At 49.2% G+C, this 27659-nt stretch overlaps 1 non-coding gene and 1 pseudogene across 1 annotated transcript; both read right to left on the bottom strand.

Annotated features, from left to right (window-relative positions):
• Positions 1–521: 521 nt before the first annotated feature.
• TRNAL-CAA lies at positions 522–594 on the bottom strand. Its single transcript has one exon. It is a non-coding gene; the product is annotated as a tRNA-Leu (tRNA).
• Positions 595–678: 84 nt separating this feature from the next.
• LOC122688527 overlaps positions 679–27659 on the bottom strand; it is a 41553-nt pseudogene continuing 14572 nt past the window's right edge.

The following is a 27659-nucleotide window of genomic DNA, read 5'->3' as shown; positions in this document are numbered from 1 at the left end:
TAAAATTAAAATAAAACTATCTCTCACAAGCTCAAAAAGTAATAGAGAAAAACACCCATTACCCCAGCAGCAAACCCTGGCCATTCCCTTCATTCACAGCGCTTTATACTTAAACAGCGATGGATAGATGGATTAAAGCAGAGAGGCGCACGGCCTTGAAAAGTTTCACAACAATCCCGGGGTCTTTCTAGCCTCTGCTCAAGCTTTGCAGCAGTGAATCAGGACGAGACACAGATATGCTAATGTGCATTTAAGCCCCAAGGGATGAAGGGCATCTGGGCTTTTAATCTGCAGCGTTTCTAAGACCGTGTCCATTAAAGTGAAATGAAATTCACTCAGTCATGTCTGACTGTTTGCGACCCCGTAGACCATACAGTCCATGGAATTCTCTAGGCCGGAATACTGGAATGGGTAGACTTTCCCTTCTCCAGGGATCTTCCCAACCCGGGGATCGAACCCAGGTCTCCTGCATTGCAGGTTAATTCTTTACCCACTGAGCTATCAGGGAAGCTCAAACAAACTGCCCTCTCTGAGGCTTGAACTCAGGACCTTCAGATTTTGAGACGGATGCACTGCCTACTGTGCTAAGAAGGCAGACGTGTCCATTAAAATCAAATGAAAAAGAAAGACGTCTTGGCAGAACAGGAGAAGTGATGCAGAGTTGATGATCCAGTTAATTTAAATATTATTCATGTTGGCATGCAGCCGAGTCCAAGCCAAGTCCATGCTCTAGCTGCTTCTATGGCTTGAGCTTTGTCAAGTCTGTCACTGCTGAGACACATCATTTACTAATGAATCATCTGGACTGGAAGCACTTAACGAAGCCAGGATGGATGACAGAACAGTACTGATCGGCAGGCCCGGGACTGCTCAGAATATCTAAACACACTCTTCCCAACTTGTCTACATTAGGATGCTAAATTTTGGTCATGAGACATACTTTAGGGGCTGCCATTGACTAGTCTTCTGGAAGGAATAGTTCACATTTAAATGTCCCTCCTTTAAAGGGGAACCGTGGGGCCAGCAATGGCCACATTAAAATAACAGGCATTGATTGCTCTCATCTGGTTCGGCTTTGATGCCAGGAACTGGTCCAGCCAGCAAGCGATGGGTTTCCTCGACAACCCCTAGGGCATCCTAGCCGTCTTGTCAGATCCCAAGCTGGGTCTCTGGTCTCCTCGCCCTGCATGTGTGTGCGCATGCTCAGCCGTTTCAGTCGTGTCCGACTCCTTGTGACCCCGTGGGCTGTAGCCCGCCAGGCTCCTCTGTCCATGGGATTCTCCAGGCAAGAACACTGGAGTGGGTTGCCATGCCCTCCTCCAGGGTATCTTCCTGACTCAGGGATTGAATCTGGGTCTCCCGTACTGCAGGTGAATTCTTTACCGCTGAACCTCTGGGGAAGCCCCTCCTCTCCCTGCAGGTCCCTCTAATGTTTTCACAAAGGGATAAAAACATGGCCTCACACTCTTGGAGATCTGAGTGTTCTGTTCCCCTCCTCTACTTTTATCTGGACATTTTTTTTCCTTTCCTTTTACTGTCCTTATTCAGCTCAATTTGGATTCTACTGCTGTCTGTTTCTTCTTAGTCTGGATCTTTGTTTTGGAAAAGAACTTTGATTTGTTTCATTTCATGAGTTTAAGGCCTATGCTGCTCCAGGGCTATCAGCAGTCCCACATGGACCAGTGCACTCACCCCCATGTTGGATCCTTCAAAGCCTTCCTAGTCCTCAGACTGGCCCACAGGGCTTTCCAGTTAGTCAGCCTAGTGACTGTGGGCCATTGGAAGTCCAGCTGCCTCCTTACGCTTCTTCTACACAGAAGTAGACCCCATCAAGTTCTTGTAGCTACTATTGGGTTGTTCCCAAGCCCTCATATCAGGAGATCATTGGGGAGACCTTATCATGTATTTTTTGTTATGGCTATTGCCTGTAGGTCTTTGTTGCTCTGTGGGACAATTTGGGAAGACTTAAAAGTGTCATCACCATCTTCTAAGAATTCCAATGTGTGTTGACTATTTTTTTGATTTGCATAATTCAGCTCTAAATATTTTCTGTTGCTCCGAAGTAACCCAGACGGATACAGTAGTATTGCTACAGTGGAGCTGCAAACGAATAAAGTGGTCACAGACTGAGATTTCAGTCCCCATCATAGAGAGCAGAGCACTTCGACCATAGGAAGTCATGACCTGCCCTCTCTGCTCTGGTCAGACCTTGGGTGGAGCAGTGCCTCCTGCCTGGGCACCAAGGTTTTAACAGACACTCGTCTGGGAAGTGTGTTCAGGAAGGAGAGGCAGTTCGAAAGCATGCAACGCAAGTAATGGCTGGGGGAGCGACCATAACAGGTATAGTTTTCTAACTGCTGCTCTGTGCCAGACACAGTCGACAAACATTAGTCATGTGATCCTCACGGCAACTCTGGAGGTGCTGTTCTTACCATTTACACTTGATGAGGCTTCCGAACATGAAGGAAACTGCCCAACATTACACAGTGAGCAGCAAAGCTGGGATTCAAGCACAAGTCTATTCATCTCCAAACCTGTACTTTTAGACATTTCAGTAAGGAAAATGCTGGGAAAGATCGAAGGCAGGAGGGCAGGCGGCAACAGAGGGTGAGACGGTTGGATGGCATCGTCAACTCAATGGACAAGAGTTTGAGCAAGCTCCGGGAGATGGTGAAGGACAGGGCAGCCTGGTGTGCTGCAGTCCTTGGGGTCACAAAGAGTCAGACACGATTGAGTGTTGTTCTGTCAGAACGACAACAATAGGGAAAAACTTAAGATTTTTGAAAACAAGTTGACACCATATGATTCAACAGTGTTCCAGAAGGAAGGACAGGACTGATGTGAATTGAAGATGTACATGCCTGGCACCATGTAAAAGCTGCTTAATTTAATCCTCATACCCATAAGAAGTATGTTTCAATACCCTGAAGGATCAGTCAGGACCTGTTAGGAGATAGAAGCCATAATCCTTATTTATGTCAGAAATTCATTTAAAAGTGCTAAACCAGATATAAAGTTACTAATTAGGTAACTGAAAAAGTAAGAAGGAAACTAAGTTATTGACGAGATAATAACTGCTGGAAGCTTCTAGTATCCTAGGGCGGGGGAACTGATGGATGAGATTAGATTATTAAAACTTAATAATTTCAATTAGATAATTTAGTTGGAAGAGAGGCCCCATGGGGCTACGCTCACGTCCCTGAAGTGTAGGAGATGCTGGCACTCTGGAGCTGGAGTCTCTGAGATACAGCACCAAGAGGCTAGTTCTACGAGGGCTGGAGACCTGCAAAGTGGATCCCACTGTTGCTATGGGAAGGATCTCTGGCCGCTGGGGTGGAACAGTGCTACTGGAACATAAAGCAGACATGGAGAGATGAGTCCAATCCTCCCCGTCAGCCCTGCACCCTCCCTCAGTGCCCTCAAGGGCTGATGCCAGCGATGCAGAAATTTGGTTTCAGGGTCCCAGCCGCAGCATCACAGGCAGAGGAGAGAAGGACGGCATTTTGGTGATGACATGGAGGCTCAGACACGTGCCTCAGGCACGTTACAAAAAAGATCTTCACGACCCAGATAATCAGTGATGGTGTGATCACTCACATAGACATCCTGGAATGTGAAGTCAAGTGGGCCTTAGGAAGCATCACTACAAACATAGCTAGAGGAGATGGAATTTCAGTTGAGCTATTTCAAATCCTAAAAGATGATACTGTTAAAGTTTTGCAGCCAGTGTGCCAGCAAATTTGGAAAACTCAGCAGTGGCCACAGGACTGGAAAAGGTCAGTTTTCAGTCCAATCCCAAAGAAGGGCAATGCCAAAGAATGTTCAAACCAGCTCACAATTGCACTCATCTCACACGCTAGCAAAGTAATGCTGACAATTATCCAAGACAGGCTTCAGCAGTATGTGAACCATGAACTTCCAGATGTTCAAGTTGGATTTAGAAAAGGCAGAGGAACCAGAGATCAAATTGCCAACATCCACTGGATCATCGACAAAGCAAGAGAGTTCCAGAAAGACATCTACTTCTGGCTTATTGATTACCCCAAAGCCTTTGACTGTGTGGATCACAACAAACTGTGGAAAATTGCTAAAGAGATGGGACTACCAGACCACCTGACCTGCTTCCTGAGAAGTCTGCATGCAGGTCAGGAAGCAACAGTTAGAACCAGACATGGAACAATGGACTGGTTCCAAATCGGGAAAGGAGTACATCAAGACTGTACTCCCTGCTTATTTATATTGTCACCCTGCTTATTTAACTTATATGCAGAGTACATCATGCGAAATGCCAGGCTGGATGAAGCACAAGCTGGAATCAAGATTGCTGGGAGAAACATCAATAACCTCATATATGCAGATGACACCACCCTTATGGCAGAAAGTGAAGAGGAACTAAAGAGCCTGTTGATGAAAGTGGAAGAAGAGAGGGAAAAAGTTGGCGAAAACTCAGCATTCAGAAAACTAACATCATGGCATCTGGTCCCATCACTTCATGGCAAATAGATGGGGAAACAATGGAAACAGTGACAGACTTTATTTTGGGGGGCTCCAAAATCACTGCAGATGGTGACTGCAGCCATGAAATTAAAAGACACTTGCTCCTTGAAAGAAAGGCTATGCTCAACCTCGCTAGCATTTAAAAAGCAGAGAGATACTTTGCCAACAAAGGTCCATCTAGTCAAAGCTTTTTTTTTTTTTCCAGGTAGTCATGTATGAATGTGAGAGCTGGACTATAAAGAAATCTGAGTGCCGAGGAATTGATGCTTTTGAACTGTGGTGTTGAAGAAGACTTTTGAGAGTCCGTTGGACTGCAAGGAGATCCCACCAGTCCATCCTAAAGGAGATCAGTCCTGAATATTCACTGGAAGGACTGATGCTGTAGCTAAAACTCCAATACTTGGGCCACCTGATGTGAAGTGCTGATTCACTAGAAAAAGACCGTGATGCTGGGAAAGATTGAAGGGAGGAGGAGAAGGGGGCGACAGAGGATGAGATGGTTGGATAGCATCACTGACTCGATGGAGATGAGTCTGAGTAAGCTCTGGGAGCTGGTGATGGACAGGGAGGGCTGGCGTGCTGCAGTCCATGGGGTCGCAAAGAGTCGGACACGACTGAGCAACTGAACTGAACTGAACTAAATGGCTAACAGAGTTTTGCCAAGAGTTTTGCAAGTTTTGGCACTTGCCAGTGCCAAGTTTTGCTACTCGTCATAGCAAACACCTTCTTCCAACAACAGAAAAGACTCTATCCATGAACATCACCAGATAGTCAATGTAGACATATAAGCTGTATCATATGATATTTATCTTTCTCTCTGATTTATTTCACTTAGTATGATCATCTGGTGGTTCATCCACGGTGCAGCGAATGGCATTATTTCGTTCTTTTTCATGGCTGAGTAATGTTTTATTGTGTATGTGTGCTGTATTTTATTTATCTACTCCTCTGTTGATGGACATTTAGGTTGTTTTCGTGTTTTGGCTATTGTAAATAATGCTGTGAATTTTGGGGTGCATATCCCTTTTTGAACTACAGTCTTCTCTGGTTACATGCCCAGGAATGGGATTGCAGAGTCAGACGGCATTTCTGTTTTTAGTTTTTAAGGATCCTCCATACTGTTCTAAAGTCAGTACCTTGTTGTCCTCAGTTCACAGATAGGGAATCTGGGCTTCACGGGGGTTAAGGGGCTCACCCTCCCAGCACAGTGAGGATGGTGTCTGTCTCTAAACCCCTGCTCCCACCACCGCACTCTGCTTCCTTGTTGTGTGTCCTGTTGCCCCAGAAGCTGAATTTTCAGTCTATTAATGGTTTTCAAGGCCTGAGTTCAATCCATGCTTGGTCCTTTACCTCCTGGCCCGGGGGTCGGGAATTTCTACAGGATGTGTGCAAGTATCCAACATGATGCATTCTGGCATTCCCTGGGTGTTCTGTGACAGTCTAGTGGAACCAAGAAAGTTGGGAGCATAGGCCCTTAGCCAAGACACTCAAACCACCAGATAATGGAAAGGACTCGGGTGTGTGTTTTCCCGATATGTGAACGGGCCAGGCCAGGGGAGCAGCTGAACAGTCTGGGGGTGCAGGGGGGCCAGGCATCAGGGGACAGAGTCTTCCTGCCCCTCAGGGGAGGGATGGCGGCTCTCCCTCCCTCTCACCCACCTCTCACTTCTGCCCCCACTGTGGAGGACGAGGCTGGGAGCAGCTGATCCCCACCTCTATCCCAGAACCCCTATTGCAGATGTGACTAAGGAACCCTGGGCTGCAAACCCCAGGGCACAATCCTGCTCAGGTCCAGAGCCTCAGAGATTCCAATCTTGCTACGTGGGAGGAACTCCCATGAAGAACATCAACAGGAGGAGCATGGCCAGGATGCAGAGTAGGAAGGTACCGGGTTCACCTCCCAACATGGGCACGTCTAAACTGCAACTATTTACAGAGCAGCTATTGGTGAGAAAGGCCTGAAGACTAGTAGAAATGACCTTTTAACAAAGCTAAACATATGAAGGACAATGAGATGAGTAAGAGGGGCAGAAACTCAGCCTAGTTAGGACCCTCACTCCCTGGGCGGGTGACCCACACATGGGAGAATAATTACAATTACAGAGCAAGGAATCTGAGCCCCACACTGGGTTCCCCAGCTTTGGGATCCGGCACTGGGAAAAACAGACCCAATAATGTTTGGCTTTGAAGGCCAGCACTAGAGGGCTATGAGAAATCACATGCTCTAGGACCCAGGGCAGGAGCAGTCATTTGAAGGGAGACTAGGTCAGACCCACCTGCCGGTCTTGGAGGGGCTCCCATTGGACAATTAGCTGCCTTTGCCCAGCATTATGAGAGAGTACCATGGGCTTCCCAGGTGGTGCCAGTGGGAAAGAATTTGTCTGCTAATGCGGGAGATGTAAGACATGGGACTTTGATTCCTGGGTCGGGAAGAGTCCTTGGAGGAGGGCATGGCAACCCACTCTAGTATGTTTGCCTGGAGAATCCCACAGACAGAGGAGCCTGGAGGGCTACAGTCCATAGTGTCACACAGAGTCGGACCCTACTGAAGCAATTACGCATGCACATACATACTCATGAGAGAGAGTACAACCCTGCGTACTGCCTACCTGGGAAAACGCAGAATTCCAAGTATGGTTTCTACTGAATGCATATCACTTCTGCACCATCCTCAAGTCAAAAAATCATCAGTTGAACTGTGGTACACTGGGGACCGTCTGGACTCTAATCTTAGTGTAATTGGAATTTTCAAAAGAGAGAAAGAGAATGAAAAATACATAAGAAGAGACAATGGCTAGAGATTTTTCACACTGAACTATGACTATAAAGTCACCAAACCAGGAATATCAATGAACCCCAAGCACAAGAAACTTGAATAAAACTAAGTCAAGGCAGATTATAATTGCACTGATCAAAACCAATAATATAGAGAAAATTTAAAGAATAACCAGGGAAAGAAGCAATGCCACATATGAAAAAAGAACCAGAATTGCAATAAATTTCTCTTCAGAAAAAAATGCAAAAAAATGGCATTTTATTTAAATGTCAAAATATTTAAAATTGTGTAAAGAAACAGTGACAACAATTTAGAATTCTAACCCAGCAAAGAGTATTTCAAAATTAAGGTGAAATAAAGGATTTGTTCACACATATAAAATCTATAAGAAACTGTTATCAGCAGATCTACACTTCTGACGCTAGGCAGACTCCCAAAGTATGAAGGAAAATACAGATAAAATAAAGATTCTATAGAAAAGGATTATGTATAAAGCATGTATAAATTATGTATAAAACATAAAAATAAATTTTATTTTATACTATAGTTGATTTACAATGCTGTCTTAGCTTCAGGTGTATAGCGATACAGGTGTTCAGTTATACATATACCCACTCTTTTTCAGATTCTTTTCCCATATAGGTTATTACAGAATAGGAGGAGAGTTCCAACTTCTTGATTTTCAGAAATGAAATGATGACCCTGTAAGTTTCCATGAACTCCTCCAGAACTTTCGGGTCCTGGCTCGGGTCACTGCACTTTGCCATCTGAGCCATTCAGGATGAATAGTGGAGAATCTGCAGGGACCAGGCGGGAGAGCAGGTGAGGGACCCTGGGCAGGGAGGCTGTCGCTGCTTCCACGTCCCCCCTTCTATTTGCCATGAGTTGTTGAGACTGGATGTCATGATCTCTGTTTTTTGAATGTTGAGTTTTAGTCCAGTTTTTCCAAGAGGGGTGGGTGAGGTTAAACAAAAAGGAAAGTTCTTGTTGGGCTGAGACAAGACCAGGAGCTGGGAGGAGATTGAGAGAGAAACTCTGGGGAGCTGACAGCACCTCCTAAGAGATGAAGAAAACTAGGGTTTATAGGAGATGGACTAGCCTGGGAGGAAGGGAGCCGGGTAGCCTGGGGCGAAGTGGCAGGTGGAGAGGGGCCCGGAGGCTCTTAAGAACAGGACTACAATGCCTGATGCTCTGTGCTATCCTCCTCATCCCCACCGCCTCCACCACCTACAGAGTCTTTAGTAGCAGGAGGAGAGAGTGAGCATCCGAGAGAGAGACTGGGCTGTCTCCATCTGGGTTAGGGTGGGCTGCGCCTGAACTCAGGGCCTCCATGCATCTCACAGGCGATGAGATGGGAACTGATCACAACATACAACTGTGGGAGCCGGTCTTCGAAGACGGCAGTGACTTGAGAGAGGAAACCTTCAAGAAATTCACAGAAAACTTGAGGAAGGCCTTAAAAGTCAGAGAGCAGTGAACGAAGGTTTCAAGGCTGTTGGTCCAAGTGTCATCAGTTGCTGTTCAAGAGAGAAGTGTCCACATTTCTTTTTGGATGAAATGTGGTTTCTTTGATGTGTGTGTGTGATTCTGGACAGGTACAGCCATTGAGATGTATTGTTCTGGGGTCGGGCAATGGGCTAAAGGCCCTGGGGCCCCCTGTCAGGCACTAGGGTGTGGCACTGTGACCCCCTTTCCGCCTGGTCCTGGAGCGTTGATCAGGCCACGTTTCTGGCCCCACCCTGGGCCTGACTCTCCGCAGCTTTGATGACAGTGTCTCCCCTGGGTCCTAGACTTGGCTGGGGACCCAGCCCTCCTCACAGGGACCATTCAGAGCCAGGAGAGCCCCCAGCGGGCCCCACACCTCCCCAAGGCACCCTCAGAGAACAGGCTGCCTGGGAAGAGTGTTTGTTCCTGCCCAGAATAGCATGTTCAAGGCTCATTTGCCCTCAGCTCACCGGGCCATAGATTGACAGCGGCGATAGGGGAATGGAGCCACAGGGCCTGGCTGGACTAAACTGGCCCCAGTGAGTCAGGGACCCGCCTTTGCTTCTGGGTTACTCCAGGTCTGTCCAGCCACCTCTCTGCCTTCCTGTCTTTTTTCTCTTGCTTCTGTTCTTTGCCATCCTGACTGCCTCTCTGCTGTCCACCCTGCAGCTTTCTCTCTGTTCTTTCCCCTCCTTGGCTTTTTCTGTCTCTCCGCAATCTTTCCTCCATCACTTCTTCTGTTTCACACATTTTTTTATCTGCCATGTACCCTTCCATTCTGTCTCACCACAAATAGCTTTATTTGAACAACAAAGGGCAATATGTCTTTGAGAAAACAGGCTACTTTATTCACAAGCGAGATTCTCAGAGTCAGCCCTCAAACCCTATCTCTGGAAGACAATGACTGGGGGACCCAGTCAGCTGGGGAAGGTCTCTGGGGGCCAGTCAAGGCTGGAACTGGGAGATGCTCATAAGAGTTTTAAGTTTCTGCCTTTGACCTTGCCCACCCACCTCCTGCAATAATAACAACAAATACATAAATAAGAATAATGGTTAGTCTTAATGTCTCAATTTACTGTCTATCAGCATGCTAGCCGTTTCACATATAATATTGTGTTCAACCACCACCACAGTCTTCAAAATTCACCTCATTGCCACTTTTAGCAGTGGAAACAGAGGTTCAGAGAGGTCTCTCTACCCTACGTGATTGCACAGCACGTGTCTGATCCCTGCACAGATGTGTCCTCTGCGCCCGCGAGTCTGTCATGGGCCGACTGACTTTGCTTTAGGACTTAAGGGGCTTGGGGAATAAGCCAGTGCCACCTTGCCGTTTGCTATGAGAGGGCGACTTTGAGGGAAGGGGGCCCTGCCTGCGGTCACTCAACCAGTCAAGAGTGATGGATCTCAAGCATCTGACATCCGGGAGAAGTGGACTCGAGGCCATGCTTGCGGCTCCAGGAAACCTCTTTCCCTGCCAGGTCGCCCCCACAAGCCCCTGCCCCTCTCTGAACCCCACCTTCCCCCTCTGAGAGCAGAGACCCTAGAATCTGCTTTTGGGACTCTGTAGAGTGGTCTGCCCTGGGGCTGGGGACACTGAGAAGAACGGCTTTCTTTTTTAAACTTCAATTTCATCAAACAATGGACTTCTGCCTGAGATCTTCCTGCCTGAGAGCCCATTCTGTGAATTCTAGAGGAATTAATCAAAATGATGCTTAAAGGGAAAAAAAAAAAAGCTCTATGGATGTGGCTGTAATGAAGATTCATAGGGTGTGTCTCCCCACAAGATAGCCCGCCCAACCCCAGGATGGAGGGATTGTCTCTTGATTTACAAGTGCTTTCCGTCATCTTTTGCTTTCTTATAATATTTTGTTGAAGAAACAAAAGAGTTTGTACTATAGAGTTTCCTACTATCCACTCATTTCTTTTCTTTTTTTCTGACCGCATCGTGCGGCATGCAGGATCTGAGTTCCCCAACCAGGGCTGGTCTGTCCAAGCAGGGGACACTTTACCACTGGCCCTGATGGGTTTCTGGCACATGGGGACCACAGACAGGCTGTCTGGAGCGTCTCTGTACCTGCCAAGGGACACTCCCAGGGAGATGGACAGAAGAACTGAGGGTAGTGGGTGGAAAAAGCAAAGGCCAGGCTGACTTATCCTTCATAACCAGATAACAGGGAGCCACAGGAGACAATGTGGCAAGGTCAGCGTTTTCTCCTGGGTCTCTCCTTCCCCTTCCTATTTTCGTGGACCAAAAGAACAAAAGTGGTTCAGGTTTCCTTGATCCAAAGGAGCTTTCTAGAACCTTTGCTTTGGATTCTAAAACCACTTACACTTTGTTCCTTGTCTCTTTGGTCTTAAAAAAAGAAAAAAATCCTTCTGTTGCTTTCCTGGCATAACCAAGTCAAGGCTGTTAATTAACTTGAGAATCTTTGTAAAAAAAAAAAAAAGATTGTGAACCAGCAGAACAAGGGGGTAGCTGGACTCCATTCCTAGAGGAAAAGAAAACATGTTTATGAGAAGAGAGGGCAAAAGATGGGGCTGCCTGTCCGTTCTGCTTGGCTTTTACTAGGGGAGCCGGAGGGCCCGGGTGGGGTCAGCTGGTCAGAGGGCCCAGCTTCCATCTTTTTGGCTGAAGGGGCTGCTGGCTTGTCCAGGTGCAGTCCCGTGCAGAGCCGTCCCGGCCCTTCTCACCACCTCTGTGAGCCTGTGTCTCCTGCTGTAAACGGAGAAAGTGCTGTTCCAGAAATGGTGGGCAGAGAATGCATAAATGACTTGCTACAGTATTTGCCTAACACTAGGTGACTAGTAAAGGATTAAGTCCTGAGAGCCCAGGGCTGCTGTGAGGCCAGGCAGCTGAAGGCAGGTGTCTGTTACCCGGTGAGGGTTATGGGCTATTCCGAGGGCTGACATGTTTAAGATGTGACTCAATTGCAAGTTTGTTCAGGGCAAGGGCTGTGTTGTGTAAACCTTTGCACCCCTGCGGTTGGGAGAACACCTCGCAGGTGCCTCTGGGAAGTTACTCCAGGACCGGTCAGGCAAGGTGCTGCCCCATGTCCAGGCTCCCCGGGGAAAGGCCGAGTCCTTGTCCTTGCTGCCTCCCCAGCACCTCCCAGGGTCACAAGTAGGTGCTCAGTGAAATCACCTGCACTTCTTATGGGAGCACTTGATTGCTTCAAAGATCACATTGCTTTTCATTTTTTAAAAAATGCTTCTTCATTCCCCACCCCCACCCGCAGAATATCAATGTAGTATTTTTGGTCTCATAATTTAGAAAATATGGAGAAGTGTGAAGACACTACACCCAATCTCATTAAGGTTATTTTTTAAGGCAAGGCCTGCTTTCTTGTTAATATACAGTAAATTATAAATCTCTATCTCTCTCTCTATCCATGGACCCGACTACCTGGTGTTTATTGAACCCTTCCTCTGCCAAGTACTGTGCTTGGCCATCTCAGCTGTTATCCTGTCCTGCCTTGGTGACAGGGGGTGTTGATGCAGTTGAGGGGATAAAGCATTAGGTGGAAGGGTCAGATGAGCAGACATTCTGAAGGCATTGAGAGATGGGCAAGGTCACCTGAACTACACGAGTCAGGGCCGGCTTCCTAGCAGAGGTGGATTGAGCCTGACCTGTAAGAATGTGAAGGACTTCCTGCTGGAAGAGGGTGAAAGCCCAGGACCCATCCTCAGCGCAGGCACCACGTGGGCATGGTCTGGAGGTGCTGGCGTGAGCTTCTGATTCTTTAGCATTCTGGTGTTATCACAGTCCTCTTCAGAGCAATCTGAGGGGCAGGAGTACAGAGCTGGCTAAAGCCTGGTTGCTGGAATCAGACAGGCCTGTTCTGGAATCCTGGCCATGTCTTAGGGCTGCAGGAAGATGATATGGCATCCTCGTGGGTACCACAGGTGCCTGCTTCACAAAACTGGCATGAGGATCTGGAACAGCCTGGCACCCTGACTCAGATGTAGCCTGCCACAGGGTCTGTATGCAATGCATGCCGTGGGTCCTAGTGACATTTCCACAGGCTAGGGAGGAGATGCGGGCTCACAGCAGTGCTGTGCCCTTGTGGGTTCTGAATCACCCCTGGCTCCCCGGTGTCCACCTTGCATGCAGACCCTGGGGTGCACTTAGGGAGGATGGCCAAGCTCAGATGAAGCTGGTCTCTGGGGCAATGGGCTCAGGAGTGAGGGTGTCTTGGGTGAGGCTGTCTGGGGCAGGCCTCTCCCCATATGGCCTCGCGCTCTTCCTTCCTTGCCTTGAGCTTACTGAAAATCCAGCCTCCTTGTGGGGTCAGGAGGCATCTCAGGTCTTGGCCATGGTCTGAGGTGGCCGACTGTCCTTTCGGTCTCTTCCCCGCTGCGTGACTGACCATGACTTCTGCTCTTTCCCTTTCGGTGGAGCTGGGGGGCGGGGGCGCTCCTGTATCCTGAAGTATGGTGGGGTTCTCGGCTCCACTCTCCTCCCTTCCTTGGGGTAGTGCACCTCCTTTCCTCTTTCCTCCACCTTGGGAGAGGGTTCACTTAGCCCAGCCCTGAGGGGTCAGCCAAGGTCATCCCAGCTTCCGGCCCCCTCCCTTCTGTGACTCACCGCGAGCTTATCACACCTTCCTTCCTGAGTCTGGGGAGAAGTGGAGGGTGAGTCCTGAACCCCGCGATGAACGACCACACTCAGGGGGCCCCACCCTCCACTGGCCCCTCTGGCTCAGCCTGGGCGTTCCGGCTGCTCCCTTGACCTTTAAGCTGCATGAGCTTTGGCCCCTGAGGGACGGCGCTGGTCCTTGTCTTCCTTTAGCATCCTTCCTGCCCTAATCTCACTCATTCCCCAGGGCTTTTCTAGCCGAAACTGAGTCCCTGTCACCAAAAGTGCCCTCAGGTGTTGCAGTAGAAATGCAGGTAGGGTTCTCTGCCTGTCTCAGAGGTATTTGGACCCATATTTTTCACCTCACCTAATTCTCGCTCCCTGCCATTGTCCCCCATTCCGCTGTTTGCTGAGGTCATCTGCGTGTTACCCACCCCTGCCTCAGCTACCCTTTTCTCAAGCACTGAGGGGCTTCCATGGGGTGGCTGCCGCTGGGCGAGGCATGGGGAGCTGAGCTTTACCATGAAGCACTGTCCTCCCGAGCTCATGCTCAGGTCAATGAGACAAGACCTCTGTCTTAATAGACCCTTCCCTTTGCCTTTTAAAACTACTTTTTATTTTGAAATAATCAAAGACTCAAACAAAGTTATAAAAATAGCGTGGAGACATCTGTGTACACTTCACCCAGTTTCGCCTAATGGCATCGTCTTATATAGCATGTTATCAAAACCAGGAAGTCAACATTGGTACAACTTCACCCAGCTATTCAGGTTGCATCATTTTTACATATCACGTGTGCAAGCACAATGTGACCGTGTGTTTGCATACACTTTTATCACAAGGATAGGTTCACATAACCACAGCCTTCAAGATCTAGAGCCAGTCCATTGCTCCATAGTCACATACCAGCTACATCCCCTCCTTGCCCCGTGTCCCTGGCGACCATTAATCTGCTCTCCATCACTGTAATCTTGCCATTTTGAAAATCTTTCTTTTATAAATGTTTATTTATCTGTGCCGGGTTTTAGCTGCAGCAGGCAGGACCCTATAGCTGTGGCATGTGAACTCTTAAGGTGTGAAGTGGGGTCTAGTTCCCTCACCAGGGATTGAACCTGGGCCCCCTGCGCTGGAAGCATAGAATCTTAGCCCCTGGACCACCAGGGAAGTCCTGACATTTTGAAAATCTTACATAAAAAAAAAGATAGAAAATCTTACATAGATTTACACAGTAGATACCTTTTGATTTTTTAAACTAGCATATATATATATTTTTTTAAACTAGCATATATACACATGTATATTAATTAAAAAATTTTTTACTCTCTCTCTATATATACAGTAAAAAAATTAAGAAAGAATTGAAGGTCATACTTTGTGCCTCCCTTCCCAGGTCTCTGGTCTTCCTTCCACAGGAAGTATATGAGCCCACAGCTCCTTTTTGACAAAATTGCAGAATGCCTCCAATTCTGGCCCTTCAGTTGTGTTTAGATACAACTGAGAGCAGGCCAAATAGTGAACTGCATCCTCCTCTCTGGCATCAAATCCTTCGGCATCCACCAAGTCTCAGCACCTCCCCTTCTCCCATCCTACTGCAAGCCCGGCCATCTCCTGCCGAGACCATCAGGGACCATCCTGCTCCCCCGCTGTCCCCGCAGCAGGACTGCCCAGCTGGGCCTGCAGACATTGTTTGGTCATCACAACCAGGTGGGAGGGGTGATACTGGCATCTCGTGGGTGATGGCTGGGATGCTTCGAAATATTGCACAATGCACTTCTCTGTACCCCTCATAATTTAAAATCCCCGTGCAAAACCTCTCAAGCCCGAGATGTCACATTGCAGAGACTGAGACATCCTGGTTACTGTCTAGGGGCCAGGCAGCTGCCAGAGGGTTGCTCCTCTGCTAAAATCCCTTCAGTGTCATCCTAGCTCTCTTGGCATCAAATCCACGATCTTGCAGTGACCTCTATAGTTCATTACAACCTCTGACCTTACTGCTCCCATCTACCTGCTCCAGCTTTACCATCCCATCTACGGATCCTCATAATATACAAAGCACACCCCAAACTCTGTGCTTGCCCAGAGCGTCACATGAAGGGCATTCCCACCGCACCCACAGTCCCACCGTCATCCTCTCAGGTAAGCTTTCCTTGATCACCTAAGACACCACCTGCCTGGTCACCCGTCCCCCTGCCCTCAGAGCATCTGTCTCCATCTGACATTTATTTGGTTGCTTTTTTTCCCCCCAGGGACTCACCCTCCCCATTGCAGCGTAACCCCTGTGTGTTTTGCTCACTGATGTATCCACACCCCTAGACAAGTACCTGGCACAGAGTAGGCTCTCAATAAACACACGTTAATAGATGAATCTTGGCCAAACTCTCCGAGCGTGCCTGTCGTGCAGCCTGAGCCGTGCAGTGCGCCGGCTGGGAGGGATGTTCTGGGAAGCCGTCAGGCCTGTGGTCCCCAAGCCTATGCCACCACTGCCCCAAACACATCCCGGGCTTGCTCGGCTGCCACGCGCTGCTTAAAGCGTTTGCTAACGAGTAGCAACTCCAGGTTTTGCTGGCGACATTTCAGATGGCTTCTGTGTTTGTAGGGCCCTCTGGGTCCATTCTTTCATTCTGCCTCCTGGGTCTGACATCAGGGGCCCTCCACTGCGGGTGGAGGACTGCAGAATTTGCTTTGCCTCTGCTGGTCCCCTGTTGCTGCTGAAGTATTTAATGGAACTGCTCCCCCTCAGACTTAGGAATGCTGCTTTTAGGGCACAAAACAAGCCTGTCCTAGTGTCCAGACAGCCAAGGACAGACACACGGACGGACAGTCCCCTCTCTCCAACCACAAAGGACAGCGGTGTGACCAGGGGGTCCCAGTCTCTGCACTGGGGCTCCAGTGGAGTTGTGGGTCCATCTCCCGGACCAGGCCTGAGTGGGCAGGTCAGCCACAACCTGGATAGTGACAGGGTCTGGCGGGAGCTCTCCCCGAGCCTGGGGCCTCCTCTGAAGACCTGGGGGTCATCTGCTGGCCTTGGCAATGGTTGCTGCCACTTACCCAGACCCATGAGGGACAGAGACAGACCCTGTGGCCAGCAAGGATCCTCATGCCTCTGAACTTTTGTTTCCTTGCTACTGAATTGAAACACTGTGGTATCTGAATCACATGGTCCCTGGGGTATTGATTTATTTATTTATTGGCCACACCACAGGGCTCAGGAGAGCTTAGATCCCCGACCAGGAATCGAATCCATGCCCCCTGCAATGGAAACTTGAAACCTTAACCACTGTACCACCAGGGAAACCCCCCTGGGATACTTGAATGAGACAATATGTTATAATTTTTGAAATTGAGACATAATTTACTTGCAGTAAACTTTGCTCTTGTGTGCATTTTATAACTTTCATGTAATCATCTCTCACCTCAGTCAAGATATAGAATATTTTCAACACCTAAAAGTTCTATTTTGATGCTCTGTAGTCAAACCCTTCCCTCAGCCCAGCCCCTAACAACCCATCTGATTTCTGACCCTAATTTTGCTTTATCCAGAATGTCATATGAATAGATACGTCATCCAACTTTAACTTTAGCCATTCTAATAGGTGTGTACCATGAAATTTTTTTTTAACCTGTCAATTACAAATTCCCAGTTTTTTGCAGGCAGTATTGAAATGTGTGTGGAATCAAACCGGCTGGCTTCAAATCTTACCTTGATTATTTAGTAACTTTTCAATTTTTCAGATTTCTTATAGAAAAAAAGGAATTAAAATGGGGTTGTCAAAGGAATTAAGTGTTACAGTGTACGACAAAGGCTGAGCTTTCCCATTGCTAAACCACTATCATTACTAGGTTACTGTGTTCCTGATCTCTAGTGCCCCAACAGGCATCAGGGTGGGTATTCTTATATCCATTTTATGGATGCAGACACTGAGGCCCAGTTAAAAGGTCACATTTCCCCATCTCTCTAGCAGATAGATATAGACTTGGAGTACTTTTCAGCCAATTACAGGTAAGCCCAAGTGTCACATGAGACTTCTGTAAAATCTTCCTTAACAAGAATAAGGCACATCTTTTTTTCTACTCCTCCTTCTGTCTGGAAGTCAGGTTTGTTGGCTATATCTCCAGTAGCCTTTTAGGACCACCAAGTGATCTTAAAAATATAAAGCCAAGTGCTGAGGACAGGAAAAGAGGTGCCTGGGTCCCTGGTGGGATCATGAAACCATCCTATTAACCCTGAACTGCCCATCCTTAGACTTCTTTTCTGAGGAAAAGAAACCATTTCAGGAGGCAAATGCTAGAAAGTGGCATTTGCATATCAACAGAAGATGTGAAGAAATGAGTGTATGGAAGTTTGAGAGAAAGACAATCCAGGCAGAAGAGAGGCAGTGTCTTTCCATGTGGTGATATTATGCAGGATCCAGAACTTACCTTCTCACTCCTTCCTTCTTCTTCTCCTTCATTTTAAATAATCAACTGAGATTATTAGAGTTGAAAGATTTCTGTCACACTCTTGTGCCTGAAGACGTCTGTCGAGTAGGCATTGTGTCTGACCAAGTTCCCCCCTCCCCAGCCTTCAGCTCCCCCGCCTTGGGTCTCTGTTTCCCCATCCATCCAATGGGAGGGTTGATTCAGACACTCAGGGGCTTTTCTGGGCCAAGGGTAGAGGGGCATTGTGTTGCCTGAACTGGGTATGAACCTTAGCTCCACTGTTCTCTAACAAAATAGTTGTGAAAAATGTGTTGGCCCCTCTGACTCTCTCAATTTCTTCAAAACAACCCTCTTTGGAAGGGGTGAAATGCTCAAATCCAGCCTGATCTGAAACCCGCTCTCTATCCCTACACCACTCAGATACCCAGGACTCCAGACAGGAGCCAGGAAAGGGCTTCATGCAGAGCCAAGGAGCCCTGTCAGAGGATCCTTCTGGCATTATGATGATCAAGGCTTTCTGGGTTCTTCAGAAGGCTTCTCAAGTTTTGCAAGTCCTTGGGTCCAAAAGGCTTCACTGCGAACCTAATTTCGGGAGAAGAGGACCATTTGGGCTTCCTGCTCATGGGGGCACATCCTAGATGGTTCTGGAAAGTCAAGCACAATTATATGATTGTTGGAATATGTTTGAGATAGGAAACGTGCCCTGGCCATTTGGGCATCTCATGTGTTTGGGTTCTGGGAAGAGAGGCATTTCCTATATGAAAATTAAGACCAGCCGAGACGGCCAAGTCTGGCTGTTGGTACTAACCAGGGTCCCACGGGAGGAGACACTGGTCAGCAGGTGTGGGGAGGAGGTAAAGGCAAGAGGAAAAGGAGCCGATGGGGATGGGGAAGGGAGGAGACCACACCACCCGGATATCAGGTGGCCAGAACTGCTGGCGGCCCCCATGCCCATCAGAACCAGGTTTAGTTGGGGGCAGTTTCCCCTCCCAGACTCCCTTGCACTGAGGAGTGGCCACATGACCTAGATCTGGCCAGTGACACGTGCTTACCCTGGGTGGAACCAAGGCTATGCCTGGGGGTGAAACAGCCATTGGGAGCAAGAGGGAGGAAGCCACCTGCTAAGGATGCTATAGAGAAAATGCACAAGCATGCATCCCTGTGGTGTGTGGGGTCACTGTTATGGCCTTAATAGTCCACCTCTGGACTTCTTGAAGTTCAAGCTGGATTTAGAAAAGGCAGAGGAATCAGAGACCAAATTGCCAACATCTGTTGGATCATAGAAAAAGCAAGAGAGTTCCAGAAAAACATCTACTTCTCCTTTATTGAGGGCTTCCCTGATGGCTCAGATGGTAAAGCGTCTGCCTGCAGTGCAGGAGACCTGGGTTCAATTCCTGGGTCAGGAAGATCCCCTGGAGAAGGAAATGGCAACCCACTCCAGTACTCTTGCCTGGAAAATTCCATGGACAGAGGAGCCTGGTAGGCTACAGTCCATAGGTTTGCAACAGTCAGACATGACTGAGTGACTTCACTTTCTGCTTTATTGATTACTCCAAAACCTTTGACTGTGTGGATCACAACAAACTGTGGAAAATTCTTTGAAAGATGGGACTACCAGACCACCTCACCTGCCTCCTGAGAAATCTGTATGCAGGTCAAGCAGCAACAGTTAGAACTGGCCATGGAACAATGGACTGGTTCCAATTGGGAAAAGAGTACATCGAGACTGTATACTGTAAATCTGCTTATTTAACCTGTATGCAGAGGACATTGTGGGAAATGCCAGGCTGGATGAAACACAAGCTGGAATCAAGATTGCCGGGAGTAACATCAATAACTTCAGATACTCAGATGACATCACCCTTATGGCAGAAAGTGAAGAGGAACTAAAGAGCCTCTTGATGAAAGTGAAAAAGGGAGTGAAAAAGCTGGCTTAAAACTCAACATTCAAAAAACTAAGATTATGGCATCCGGTCCCATCACTTCATGGCAAATAGATGGGGAAACAATGGAAACAGCGACAGACTTTATTTCCTTGGACTCCAAAATCACTGCAGATGGTGACTGCAGCCATGAAACTAAAAGACGCTTGCTCCTTGGAAGAAAAGCTATGACCAACATAGACAGCATATTAAAAAGCAGAAACACTACTTTGCTAACAAATATCCATCTAGTCAAAGCTTTGGTTTTTTCAGTAGTCATGTATGGATGTGAGAGTTGGACCACAAAGAAAGCTGAGCCCCGACGAATTGATGATTTTGAACTGAGGTGTTGGAGAAGACTCTCGAGAGTCCCTTGGACTAAAAGGAGATCAAACCAGTCAATCCTAAAGGAAATCAGTCCTGAATATTCTTTGGAAGGACTGATGCTGAAGCTGGAGCTCCAATACTTTGGCCACCTGATGGGAAGAACTGACTCATTGAAAAATATCCTGATGTTGGGAAAGATCGAAGTCAGGAGGAGAAGGGGAAGACAGAGGATGAGATGGTTGGATGGCATCACTGACTCAATGGACATGAGTTTGAGCAGGCTCCGGGAGATGGTGAAGGACAGGGAAGCGTGGTATGGTGCAGTCAGTGAGGTCGCAAGGAGTAGGACACAACTGAGCAACTGAACTGAAGTGAACTGCACTTCTTGATCCATGAGAAGCAGTCCACTCCACCCTCCCCAGTTAGGCCCCCAGGTGGGCGCCTACTGCCCGAGAGGGACTGAGCACCAACAGCCTCCATGTGCCACCAAGGGTTGCAGGTCCTGGGTTGGGCGCCTGCCTCATTACTCTCCTCTGTTTTCACAGCCTGGTTGCAAGGGTTGCATCTGAGGCCCATTTGACATATGAGGAAACGGAGGCTTGGAGAGGTTCCTGCCGTCGCCCCTGGAATCCTTCAGGTAGCCTCAGAGTTGGAATCTGATTCCAAATGCTGCACACTCCACCCAACACTCTCACGCTAACCGTGACTAGTATTCAGGGTCACAGAACTGAGTGTGGGTCTGAATCCTGGCTATTTACTTGCTGGTTGTGTAAAATTATTCAGTGCGTCTGAGCCTCATTTCCCTCCTCTGGAACTGGTGGTCATAGCAACACCTCCCTCACAGGGTCATGGTAAGAGGGGCACTCACTACATGTTGACCGTGACTTCCTCTGGCTCTGTGGCAGTGCTGCTGGGCTAAGTGTATTTTATTTTTAAACTTACTTATTTATTTATTTGTCTGCTATGGGTCTTAGTTGCAGCACACAGGATCTCCATCATGGCGTGAAGGCTTTCTAGTTGCAGCACATGGGTTTAGGTGCCCTGCAGTCTGTGGGATCTTAGTTGCCCAACTAGGGATCAAACCTGGGTCCCCTGCATTGGAAGATGTATTTTTAACCACTGGATCACCAAGGAAGTCCCCCGAGTGCATTTTAAAGTGCCCTGCAAAGCTCCTAGCTGCTGCGTTAGCTTCTATAAGGAGGTATCATGTCCTCTACCTAGGTGTAGAAACTGAGGGTTGAGAAGGGTGAAGACCACTCTGAACCTCGGTCTCTTCATCTCTAACATGGAGATGGGAATACTGGCTGCTTTACGTGGTTATTATTGGGTTAAATGAGATAAGATATGGGCAGAACTCAGCTCAGTGTCCGACACACAGTAAGCACTCAATTCATGGAGCCTGTGCTGCAATTTGTTGTAATTATTACAGAGCTCCATGCCGGCCATGGCGATCACTGCTTCATCACTGCAGGGGATTCCAAGGGTAGGTAGCACCTAATTCAGGCTGAGGCTGGCCTCCCCTCCACGGTCAGCCTCTGCGTGGCTTTGCTGAGACGAGCTCAAGGTGGTGAAGGCTGGCTGGGGGCCAGGTCAAGATCAAGTCCACCACAGCTCTCTCTGCCCCTTGGGAGCCAGCTATGACTCCCCAGACAGACCTTTAGTTCTGGGAGGCTGAAGACTGTCCAGTCACATAAAGGCCTTCCTCACAGATGCTAGGGACAGATAAAGAACTAGCTCTGTCCAGACCCCACGGCTAGGGGTACTCTTGATTTATGGAGAAATTCCGCTGACTGAGGCGTGACCTTGCCTCGTTTCCGGAAGGCGTCTGCTGGCTGCACCGGAAGCAGCACCCCTGGCTGTCAGGTCACCTTTCTGCAGGGCAGTCGGGAAGGGGAGGCAAGATACACACAGACACACAGACACACATCCATTCATATCCACTGTGAGCCAGGCTGTGGGTTCCCGCTCCCAGCATGGTGCTCAGCACACAGTTTGGTGTTTAGGCTGTGTGCTCTGGGTGGGTGGGTGGACGGATGGGTAAAAGGACAGTTGAGCGTATGTTCTGCAATTCACTAGTTCAGCCTCTGTCTGCTGACACATACTGAAGGCATGCTCTGCTCCAGGGCCCACCTGTGCGGGCACAGCAAGGCTGTCAGCATCTGCTCATGAAGACCCACCAGGCCAGGCGACGGGTGAACAGGCAGAGGGAGAAGGGGGCTCCAGCACCCCCACGTCCCCGGGGAAGCCTGTCTCCCCCTGATGACTACATCTTCTTGTTCTGGTCCCCAGTGCAGGGCCGGGACTCCAGTGAGACAAGGGAGGCCCACCCTGCACTTGCCACCTCAGAGTTGGCGCCTCCCTAGATGTTGTGCCCGGGTCCCCGTCTTGCCACCCCAGGGCCCAGATGCTCCTGCAGGCTTGGGAGACGGCGCTGGACCTCATCAACGATTCTCACTGATCCAGGGCCATGAGGAGATGTGGTTGCACCCTAAAAATTCCCACTTGGGTGTCAAACAGCAGGCCCACCCAGGCCAGGAGAGGCAGATGGGGCCGGCGGGGGGCAGGGGGATGGCAATGCTCACGGCCCTGAAACTGGCACGTTGAGTGTGTGCCAGGGCTGGACCAGACTGGTGTAGGGTTCCCCTCACCATTTCATGGTGATGACAACTCCCCATTCCTGAGATTAAGAGACAGGTGCCCAGAGAGGACAAGTGACTTGCCTGGGAGCCTACGGCAGGTAAGAGCCAGGGTCCTAAACCTCTCCTCTGCTGTTTGCAAAATGTGGAATCAAGCACCAGGGTTACAGGCATGGCAGATGGCCAGAGGGTCCAGACTGGCTCTCTGAAGAGGAAGGACTGGGAAGAAGCCTTGCAAATGGTTGCCTCTGAATGGAAGGAGTGGAGGTGGTCGGTGCCCCAGCAGGCACCACACACCATCCCATATCCTGCAGAGACAGACCTGAGGTGTGTGTTCTAGGAGATGAGGCCCAGGCTGGGGCAGCTCGTTGCTTGAGGCCACACTGAAGAGCCTGGGCCAGAAGCAGTACTCTGTCCTCAGGAATCACAACAAACAAAGCAAAACCAAAACAAAGAAAAACCCAAAGCAGTGTTTTAGTCCACCCAGTACTGCAGTTAAAAAAATACAGAATCAGCCACCCCAGTCCTACGGTCTTGTAGGCAAAACAAGTGGCCCTGGGATGTCCCCCTCCTCTTTGCACCCACCTGGCCCGTCCCCACCCCCTGCACCCAAGACCCAGGGGAACAAATGCTGGGGAAAACCCTAGGCCGTGACTTTCCTGAAGCTGAAAGTCAAGTTGCCAAAACAAACTTCTTTTGTCTCTCCTCATTTTTTTCCATGTTTAAATAATAATAAGCTGAAAATGAAGTCATTGTGCTCAGCTGTCGGCCTGCCAGCATGGCCTGCTGGAGTCCTGAGTGCGTCTGGTGGGGCCTCCCGCCCCAGCTCACTGGATCAGCGCCCCGACCCCACTCCGGCACTTCCATGATCCTCTCTCCCGTGTCTCAGCAAAACTTGTCCCCCGGGGTCTCACTCAGGGTCGGCTTCTCTGATGAGAGAATGGGCCAACCCCCTGAAGGCATTGCTGCCAGTGGGTGGTTCCCAACCTGTGAAACAGTTTGCCTTTGAGAGAGGCAGAATTTCCCAGTCTTAAGGTGTGGATGCTTCTTAAGCAGTAGAATTTGGGTAGCTGATGGGTAAGGAATTTTTTTTAATAGAGGAAGCCTCATATTATATCAGCCTCATATTATATTTAGCCTTAGATGGAGTTTCCCACCCACTTTGGGCTGCATTCCCAAGCAACCAGACTCTGGGGAGACCCAGGCCCAGCATGTCAGGGCCCACTACCGGCCTCACACAGTCCACGGGCTGCGTGGACCCCACCCGTTTACCTCTTAACGGTTTCATGTAAGTGCTCTGGGGGAGGAGGAGGAGGACCAGGCCAGGCAGGCATCCTGACTCACCCTCCCTGGCTGTGGAGAGAGCCCCTCGTTTGCAGGGCGAGCCTGGTCAGCTCCTACTGCCGTCTCTGCTCAGCAGTGACCTTCTGGAATCTCCAGAACTCTTACTCTTCCGTCCACCACTGAAGAGAGCCCAGGGAACCCAGTACCCAGCAGGTGCTCCGGGAGGGATCACAGAACTGAGAACTGAGAAGGGGAGACCCGAGCACCCTCTCCTGCAGTCTTCATCCGTGGCCATCAGTAGCCTGTTTCTTTGTTCTCAGGCCTCTTCCTTCCCATGTGGGCGCTGATGCTCCTGGGCCGCTGGGAGAGTCTGAGCTGAGTGTGGGACATCCCACAGCCCTCTGGCCCTTGGACACTCAGGGAATTTCCCTGAGGGTCTACTCCCCATCAGCGCTGCTTACGGTTGCAGGGAGCATTCAAGGAAGTGACGTCTTTTTTTTTTTTTAAGGCTCCGCATATAAGCGATGTGATATTGTTCTCAGTCTGGTTTGCTTCATTTAGTATGATAATTTCTAGGTCCCTCCATGTTGCTCTAAATGACATTATTTCATTCTTTTTGTGGGTGAATAATATTCCATTGTTTATAGAAAGAGACCCACAGGCACAGAAAACAAATTTATAGTTACCGAAGAGGACAGGGGGTGGGGAAAGGTGAAATTAGGAGGTTGGGATTAACAGATACACACTACTATTCATAAAACAGATAACCAACAGGCACATACTTATAGCACAGGAAACTATACTCAATACTTTGTTATAACCTGTAAGGGAAAAGAATCTGGAGACGTGTATATATATATGTGTGTGTGTGTGTGTGAAAGTGAAAGTCACTCAATCATGTCTGACTCTCTGCAACCCCATGAACTATACAGTCCATGGAATTCTTTAGGCCAGAATACTGGAGTGGGTAGCCTTTCCCTTCTCCAGGGGATCTTCCTGACGCAGGAATCGAACTGGAGTCTCCTGCATTGCAGGCGGATTTTTTACCAACTGAACTATGAGGAAAGCCTTATGTGTGTGTGTGTGTGTGTGTGTGTGTGTGTGTGTGTGTGTGTGTATGTGTGTGTGTGTATAAATGAATCGCTGAGCTGTGCCCCCGAAACTAACATGATCCTGTAAACAACTATACTTCAATAAAAAATAAATGAAGTGCTCAGAAGAGCTCCAATCTGTAGTAGGGATTTAATAAAGGAAGGTGATGCTCTGCATTTATTAAAAGGCAGCTGTAGCTAAGAGTTCCTGAGCTTGCACCACGTGCCGGGAACTGTGGCTAAGAACTTTCACACTCATCGCTGCCCACTGCTCTGTGGGAGCTGCCTTTACTGTCCGCATTTTACGGAAGAGAAGACTGAGCTAAGCTGGACTCAAGTCTAGGATTAGCTTCTTTCACATGCTGGAGATTATTCCACGAACTCTAACACCAGCCCTAGCTTGCTGGGCGGGCCTTCCCTGGTGGCTCAGACGGTAAAGAATCTGCTTGTAGTGCGGGAGATCTGGGTTCGATCCCTGGGTTGGGAAGATTCCCTGGAGGAGCGCATGGCAACCCACTGCAGTTTTCTTGCCTGAAGAATCCCCATGGATAGAGGAGCCTGGTGGGCTACAGTCCACTGGGTCGCAAAGAGTCAGACACGACTGAGTGACTAATCACAGCAACAGCTTGCTGGGCAGGACTGGAATGCAAATACTTCCCCCTCCCATCAGTATACGATGGGGAGGAAAGGGACGTGGACGTTGTCCTTGGTCCCCAAAGCCTCAGCCCAGGATAACACAGGTGCACGAGCATGCACACACACATACACAGACACGCACATAGATACTCATGTGCATGTACACGTGGAGAGGCAAAGGCTTTCACAGGAGCAGGGGGCTCTGCCAGGCTCTCAGAGGCAGATGCTGATGATAGTGGGGTGGACTGGGAAGGCTGCTGTCCTTGTTTTCAGCTCATGTTGGCTGGGAAGCAGGAGGAAGGTCCTGGATGGGCAGATGGAGTCAAAGAGGTGGACTGGGGTGTCCAGCTGCCTCGAGAGGGTGGAGACCCAGCTGGCCATGGGGCCTCAGGGGGCTGCTGAGCTCAGCAAACACCAGGCCCAGCCCAGACCTGCTTGGCAGGAAACTGCTGACCTTGGGTTGCTGGGACCAGATTCTCTGCTCTGACCTCTCTGGGAGCAGGGGGGCAAGTACACAGCTTAGGGGGTGAGTCTGGCTCAGGGCAGGGAGCCGGAAACACCATGGGGTGGCCTGGATGCACCCAGGGCTCTGAGCCATGGATTCATCTGGAGGTGAATGTCACCCACCATCACTAATATCTTGGTCACGTAACCCAACCAGCCTTCCTTAGCAAGTGGAAAGTCCTGACACCCGGGCCAGGCTGTCCAACAGAACTTTCTACAATGACAAGAAATCTTCTCCACCTGCTCTATCCTATAGGTAGCCAGGTGTGACTTCCAAGCACCCAGAAATGGAGCTGACGCCACTAAGGAACTGAATTTTTATTTGATTAAATTAAGTTTAAATATAAAAAGCCACAGAAGGTCTCAGGTTCCACACGGGATGGTCCAGCTGGGAGGGGCAGGGCCCTGAGCTCTGGGACGGGACAGCTCCTTCCTCAGTGTCTGTGGCCCACTCCTGGCCACTTAAGTGCACCCACAAGGATCCCCCAAAGTAGCCATTGTGAGCACCCGGGCCAGCACCCGAGAGCAGGCTATCAAGGCTGAACCAGCGTGTGGCTGCCTGTCTGCAGACAAACCCAGGTGCTGGGGTTTTCAACCTCTCCAGTTCACCAAGGCACCAAGAGGACAGCTCTTGGGAAACCTTAAACCAATGGTCCCAGTGTCTTGGGCCTGGAAGTAGGATGCAGGGGCTAGCTAGGTACGTGTGTACAAACTTAGCATCAGACAAGGACTCCTTGGAACAAGGGGGCTCCGTTCATCCGAGGACTCTACTTTCATCTCATTGGAGATAACATTCCACCCAACTCTCAAAGCAAATCCTCCAGAAGTGAAAGAAAAATGTTAATGAACTTCCATTAAAATTCCTTCCATGGCTGGTCATTCTGGGCAGGCAGGCCCCTGACCTGCTTGAAGCTTGCAGGTCTGAAAGAGCTGGTTCCCACATGGAGCCCAGGAGAACCCAGTAGGCCTTGGGGCTGGAGTTGAAGATCTTGGTTCCAGGAGAGTATCCTGCATCCTTGCCAGGGACTTGGGTCAAAGTCCTCCAGCAGAGCCACATTGCTATCTCACCTTTCATGACAGAAAGACTTAGCATCTTTCCAGAGCCCACAAGGGACCAGCATGTTCCAGGTTTCTCAGACGACCTGCATGGCAGAGGAGGAGACTCAGGTACAAAGTGACGATGTAACTTGCCCAAGCCACAGAGTTGCCATGCTGGGGTCATGATTCACAAGAGGTTTTCAGCATGTCAGCTGCCTGGTCAACACAGCCTGGAGTTCCTCAAGGATAGCGCCATGACGACACTTGTCTAGACAGGACACAGTCTCATCAACTAAGAAACTTTTGTTTTCTTTTTCGAGACACAATAGTACCTTCTTATCCAAATCCACACTGCCCCGCCTTCGGGCCTCTCCTCCGGGAGCAGGACAACACCGCCGCCCCCTGTGGCCTCTGTCACATTTGTAGTCAGCCGCTGCCCGGGTCTCCTCTGGGAATTAATCTCTGCAT

This window comes from Cervus elaphus, chromosome 33, assembly GCF_910594005.1.
Source record: "Cervus elaphus chromosome 33, mCerEla1.1, whole genome shotgun sequence".
Taxonomy (NCBI): domain Eukaryota; kingdom Metazoa; phylum Chordata; class Mammalia; order Artiodactyla; family Cervidae; genus Cervus; species Cervus elaphus.
Note: the sequence above shows the minus strand (reverse complement) of the source record. Positions and strands in the feature narration are given on the sequence as shown.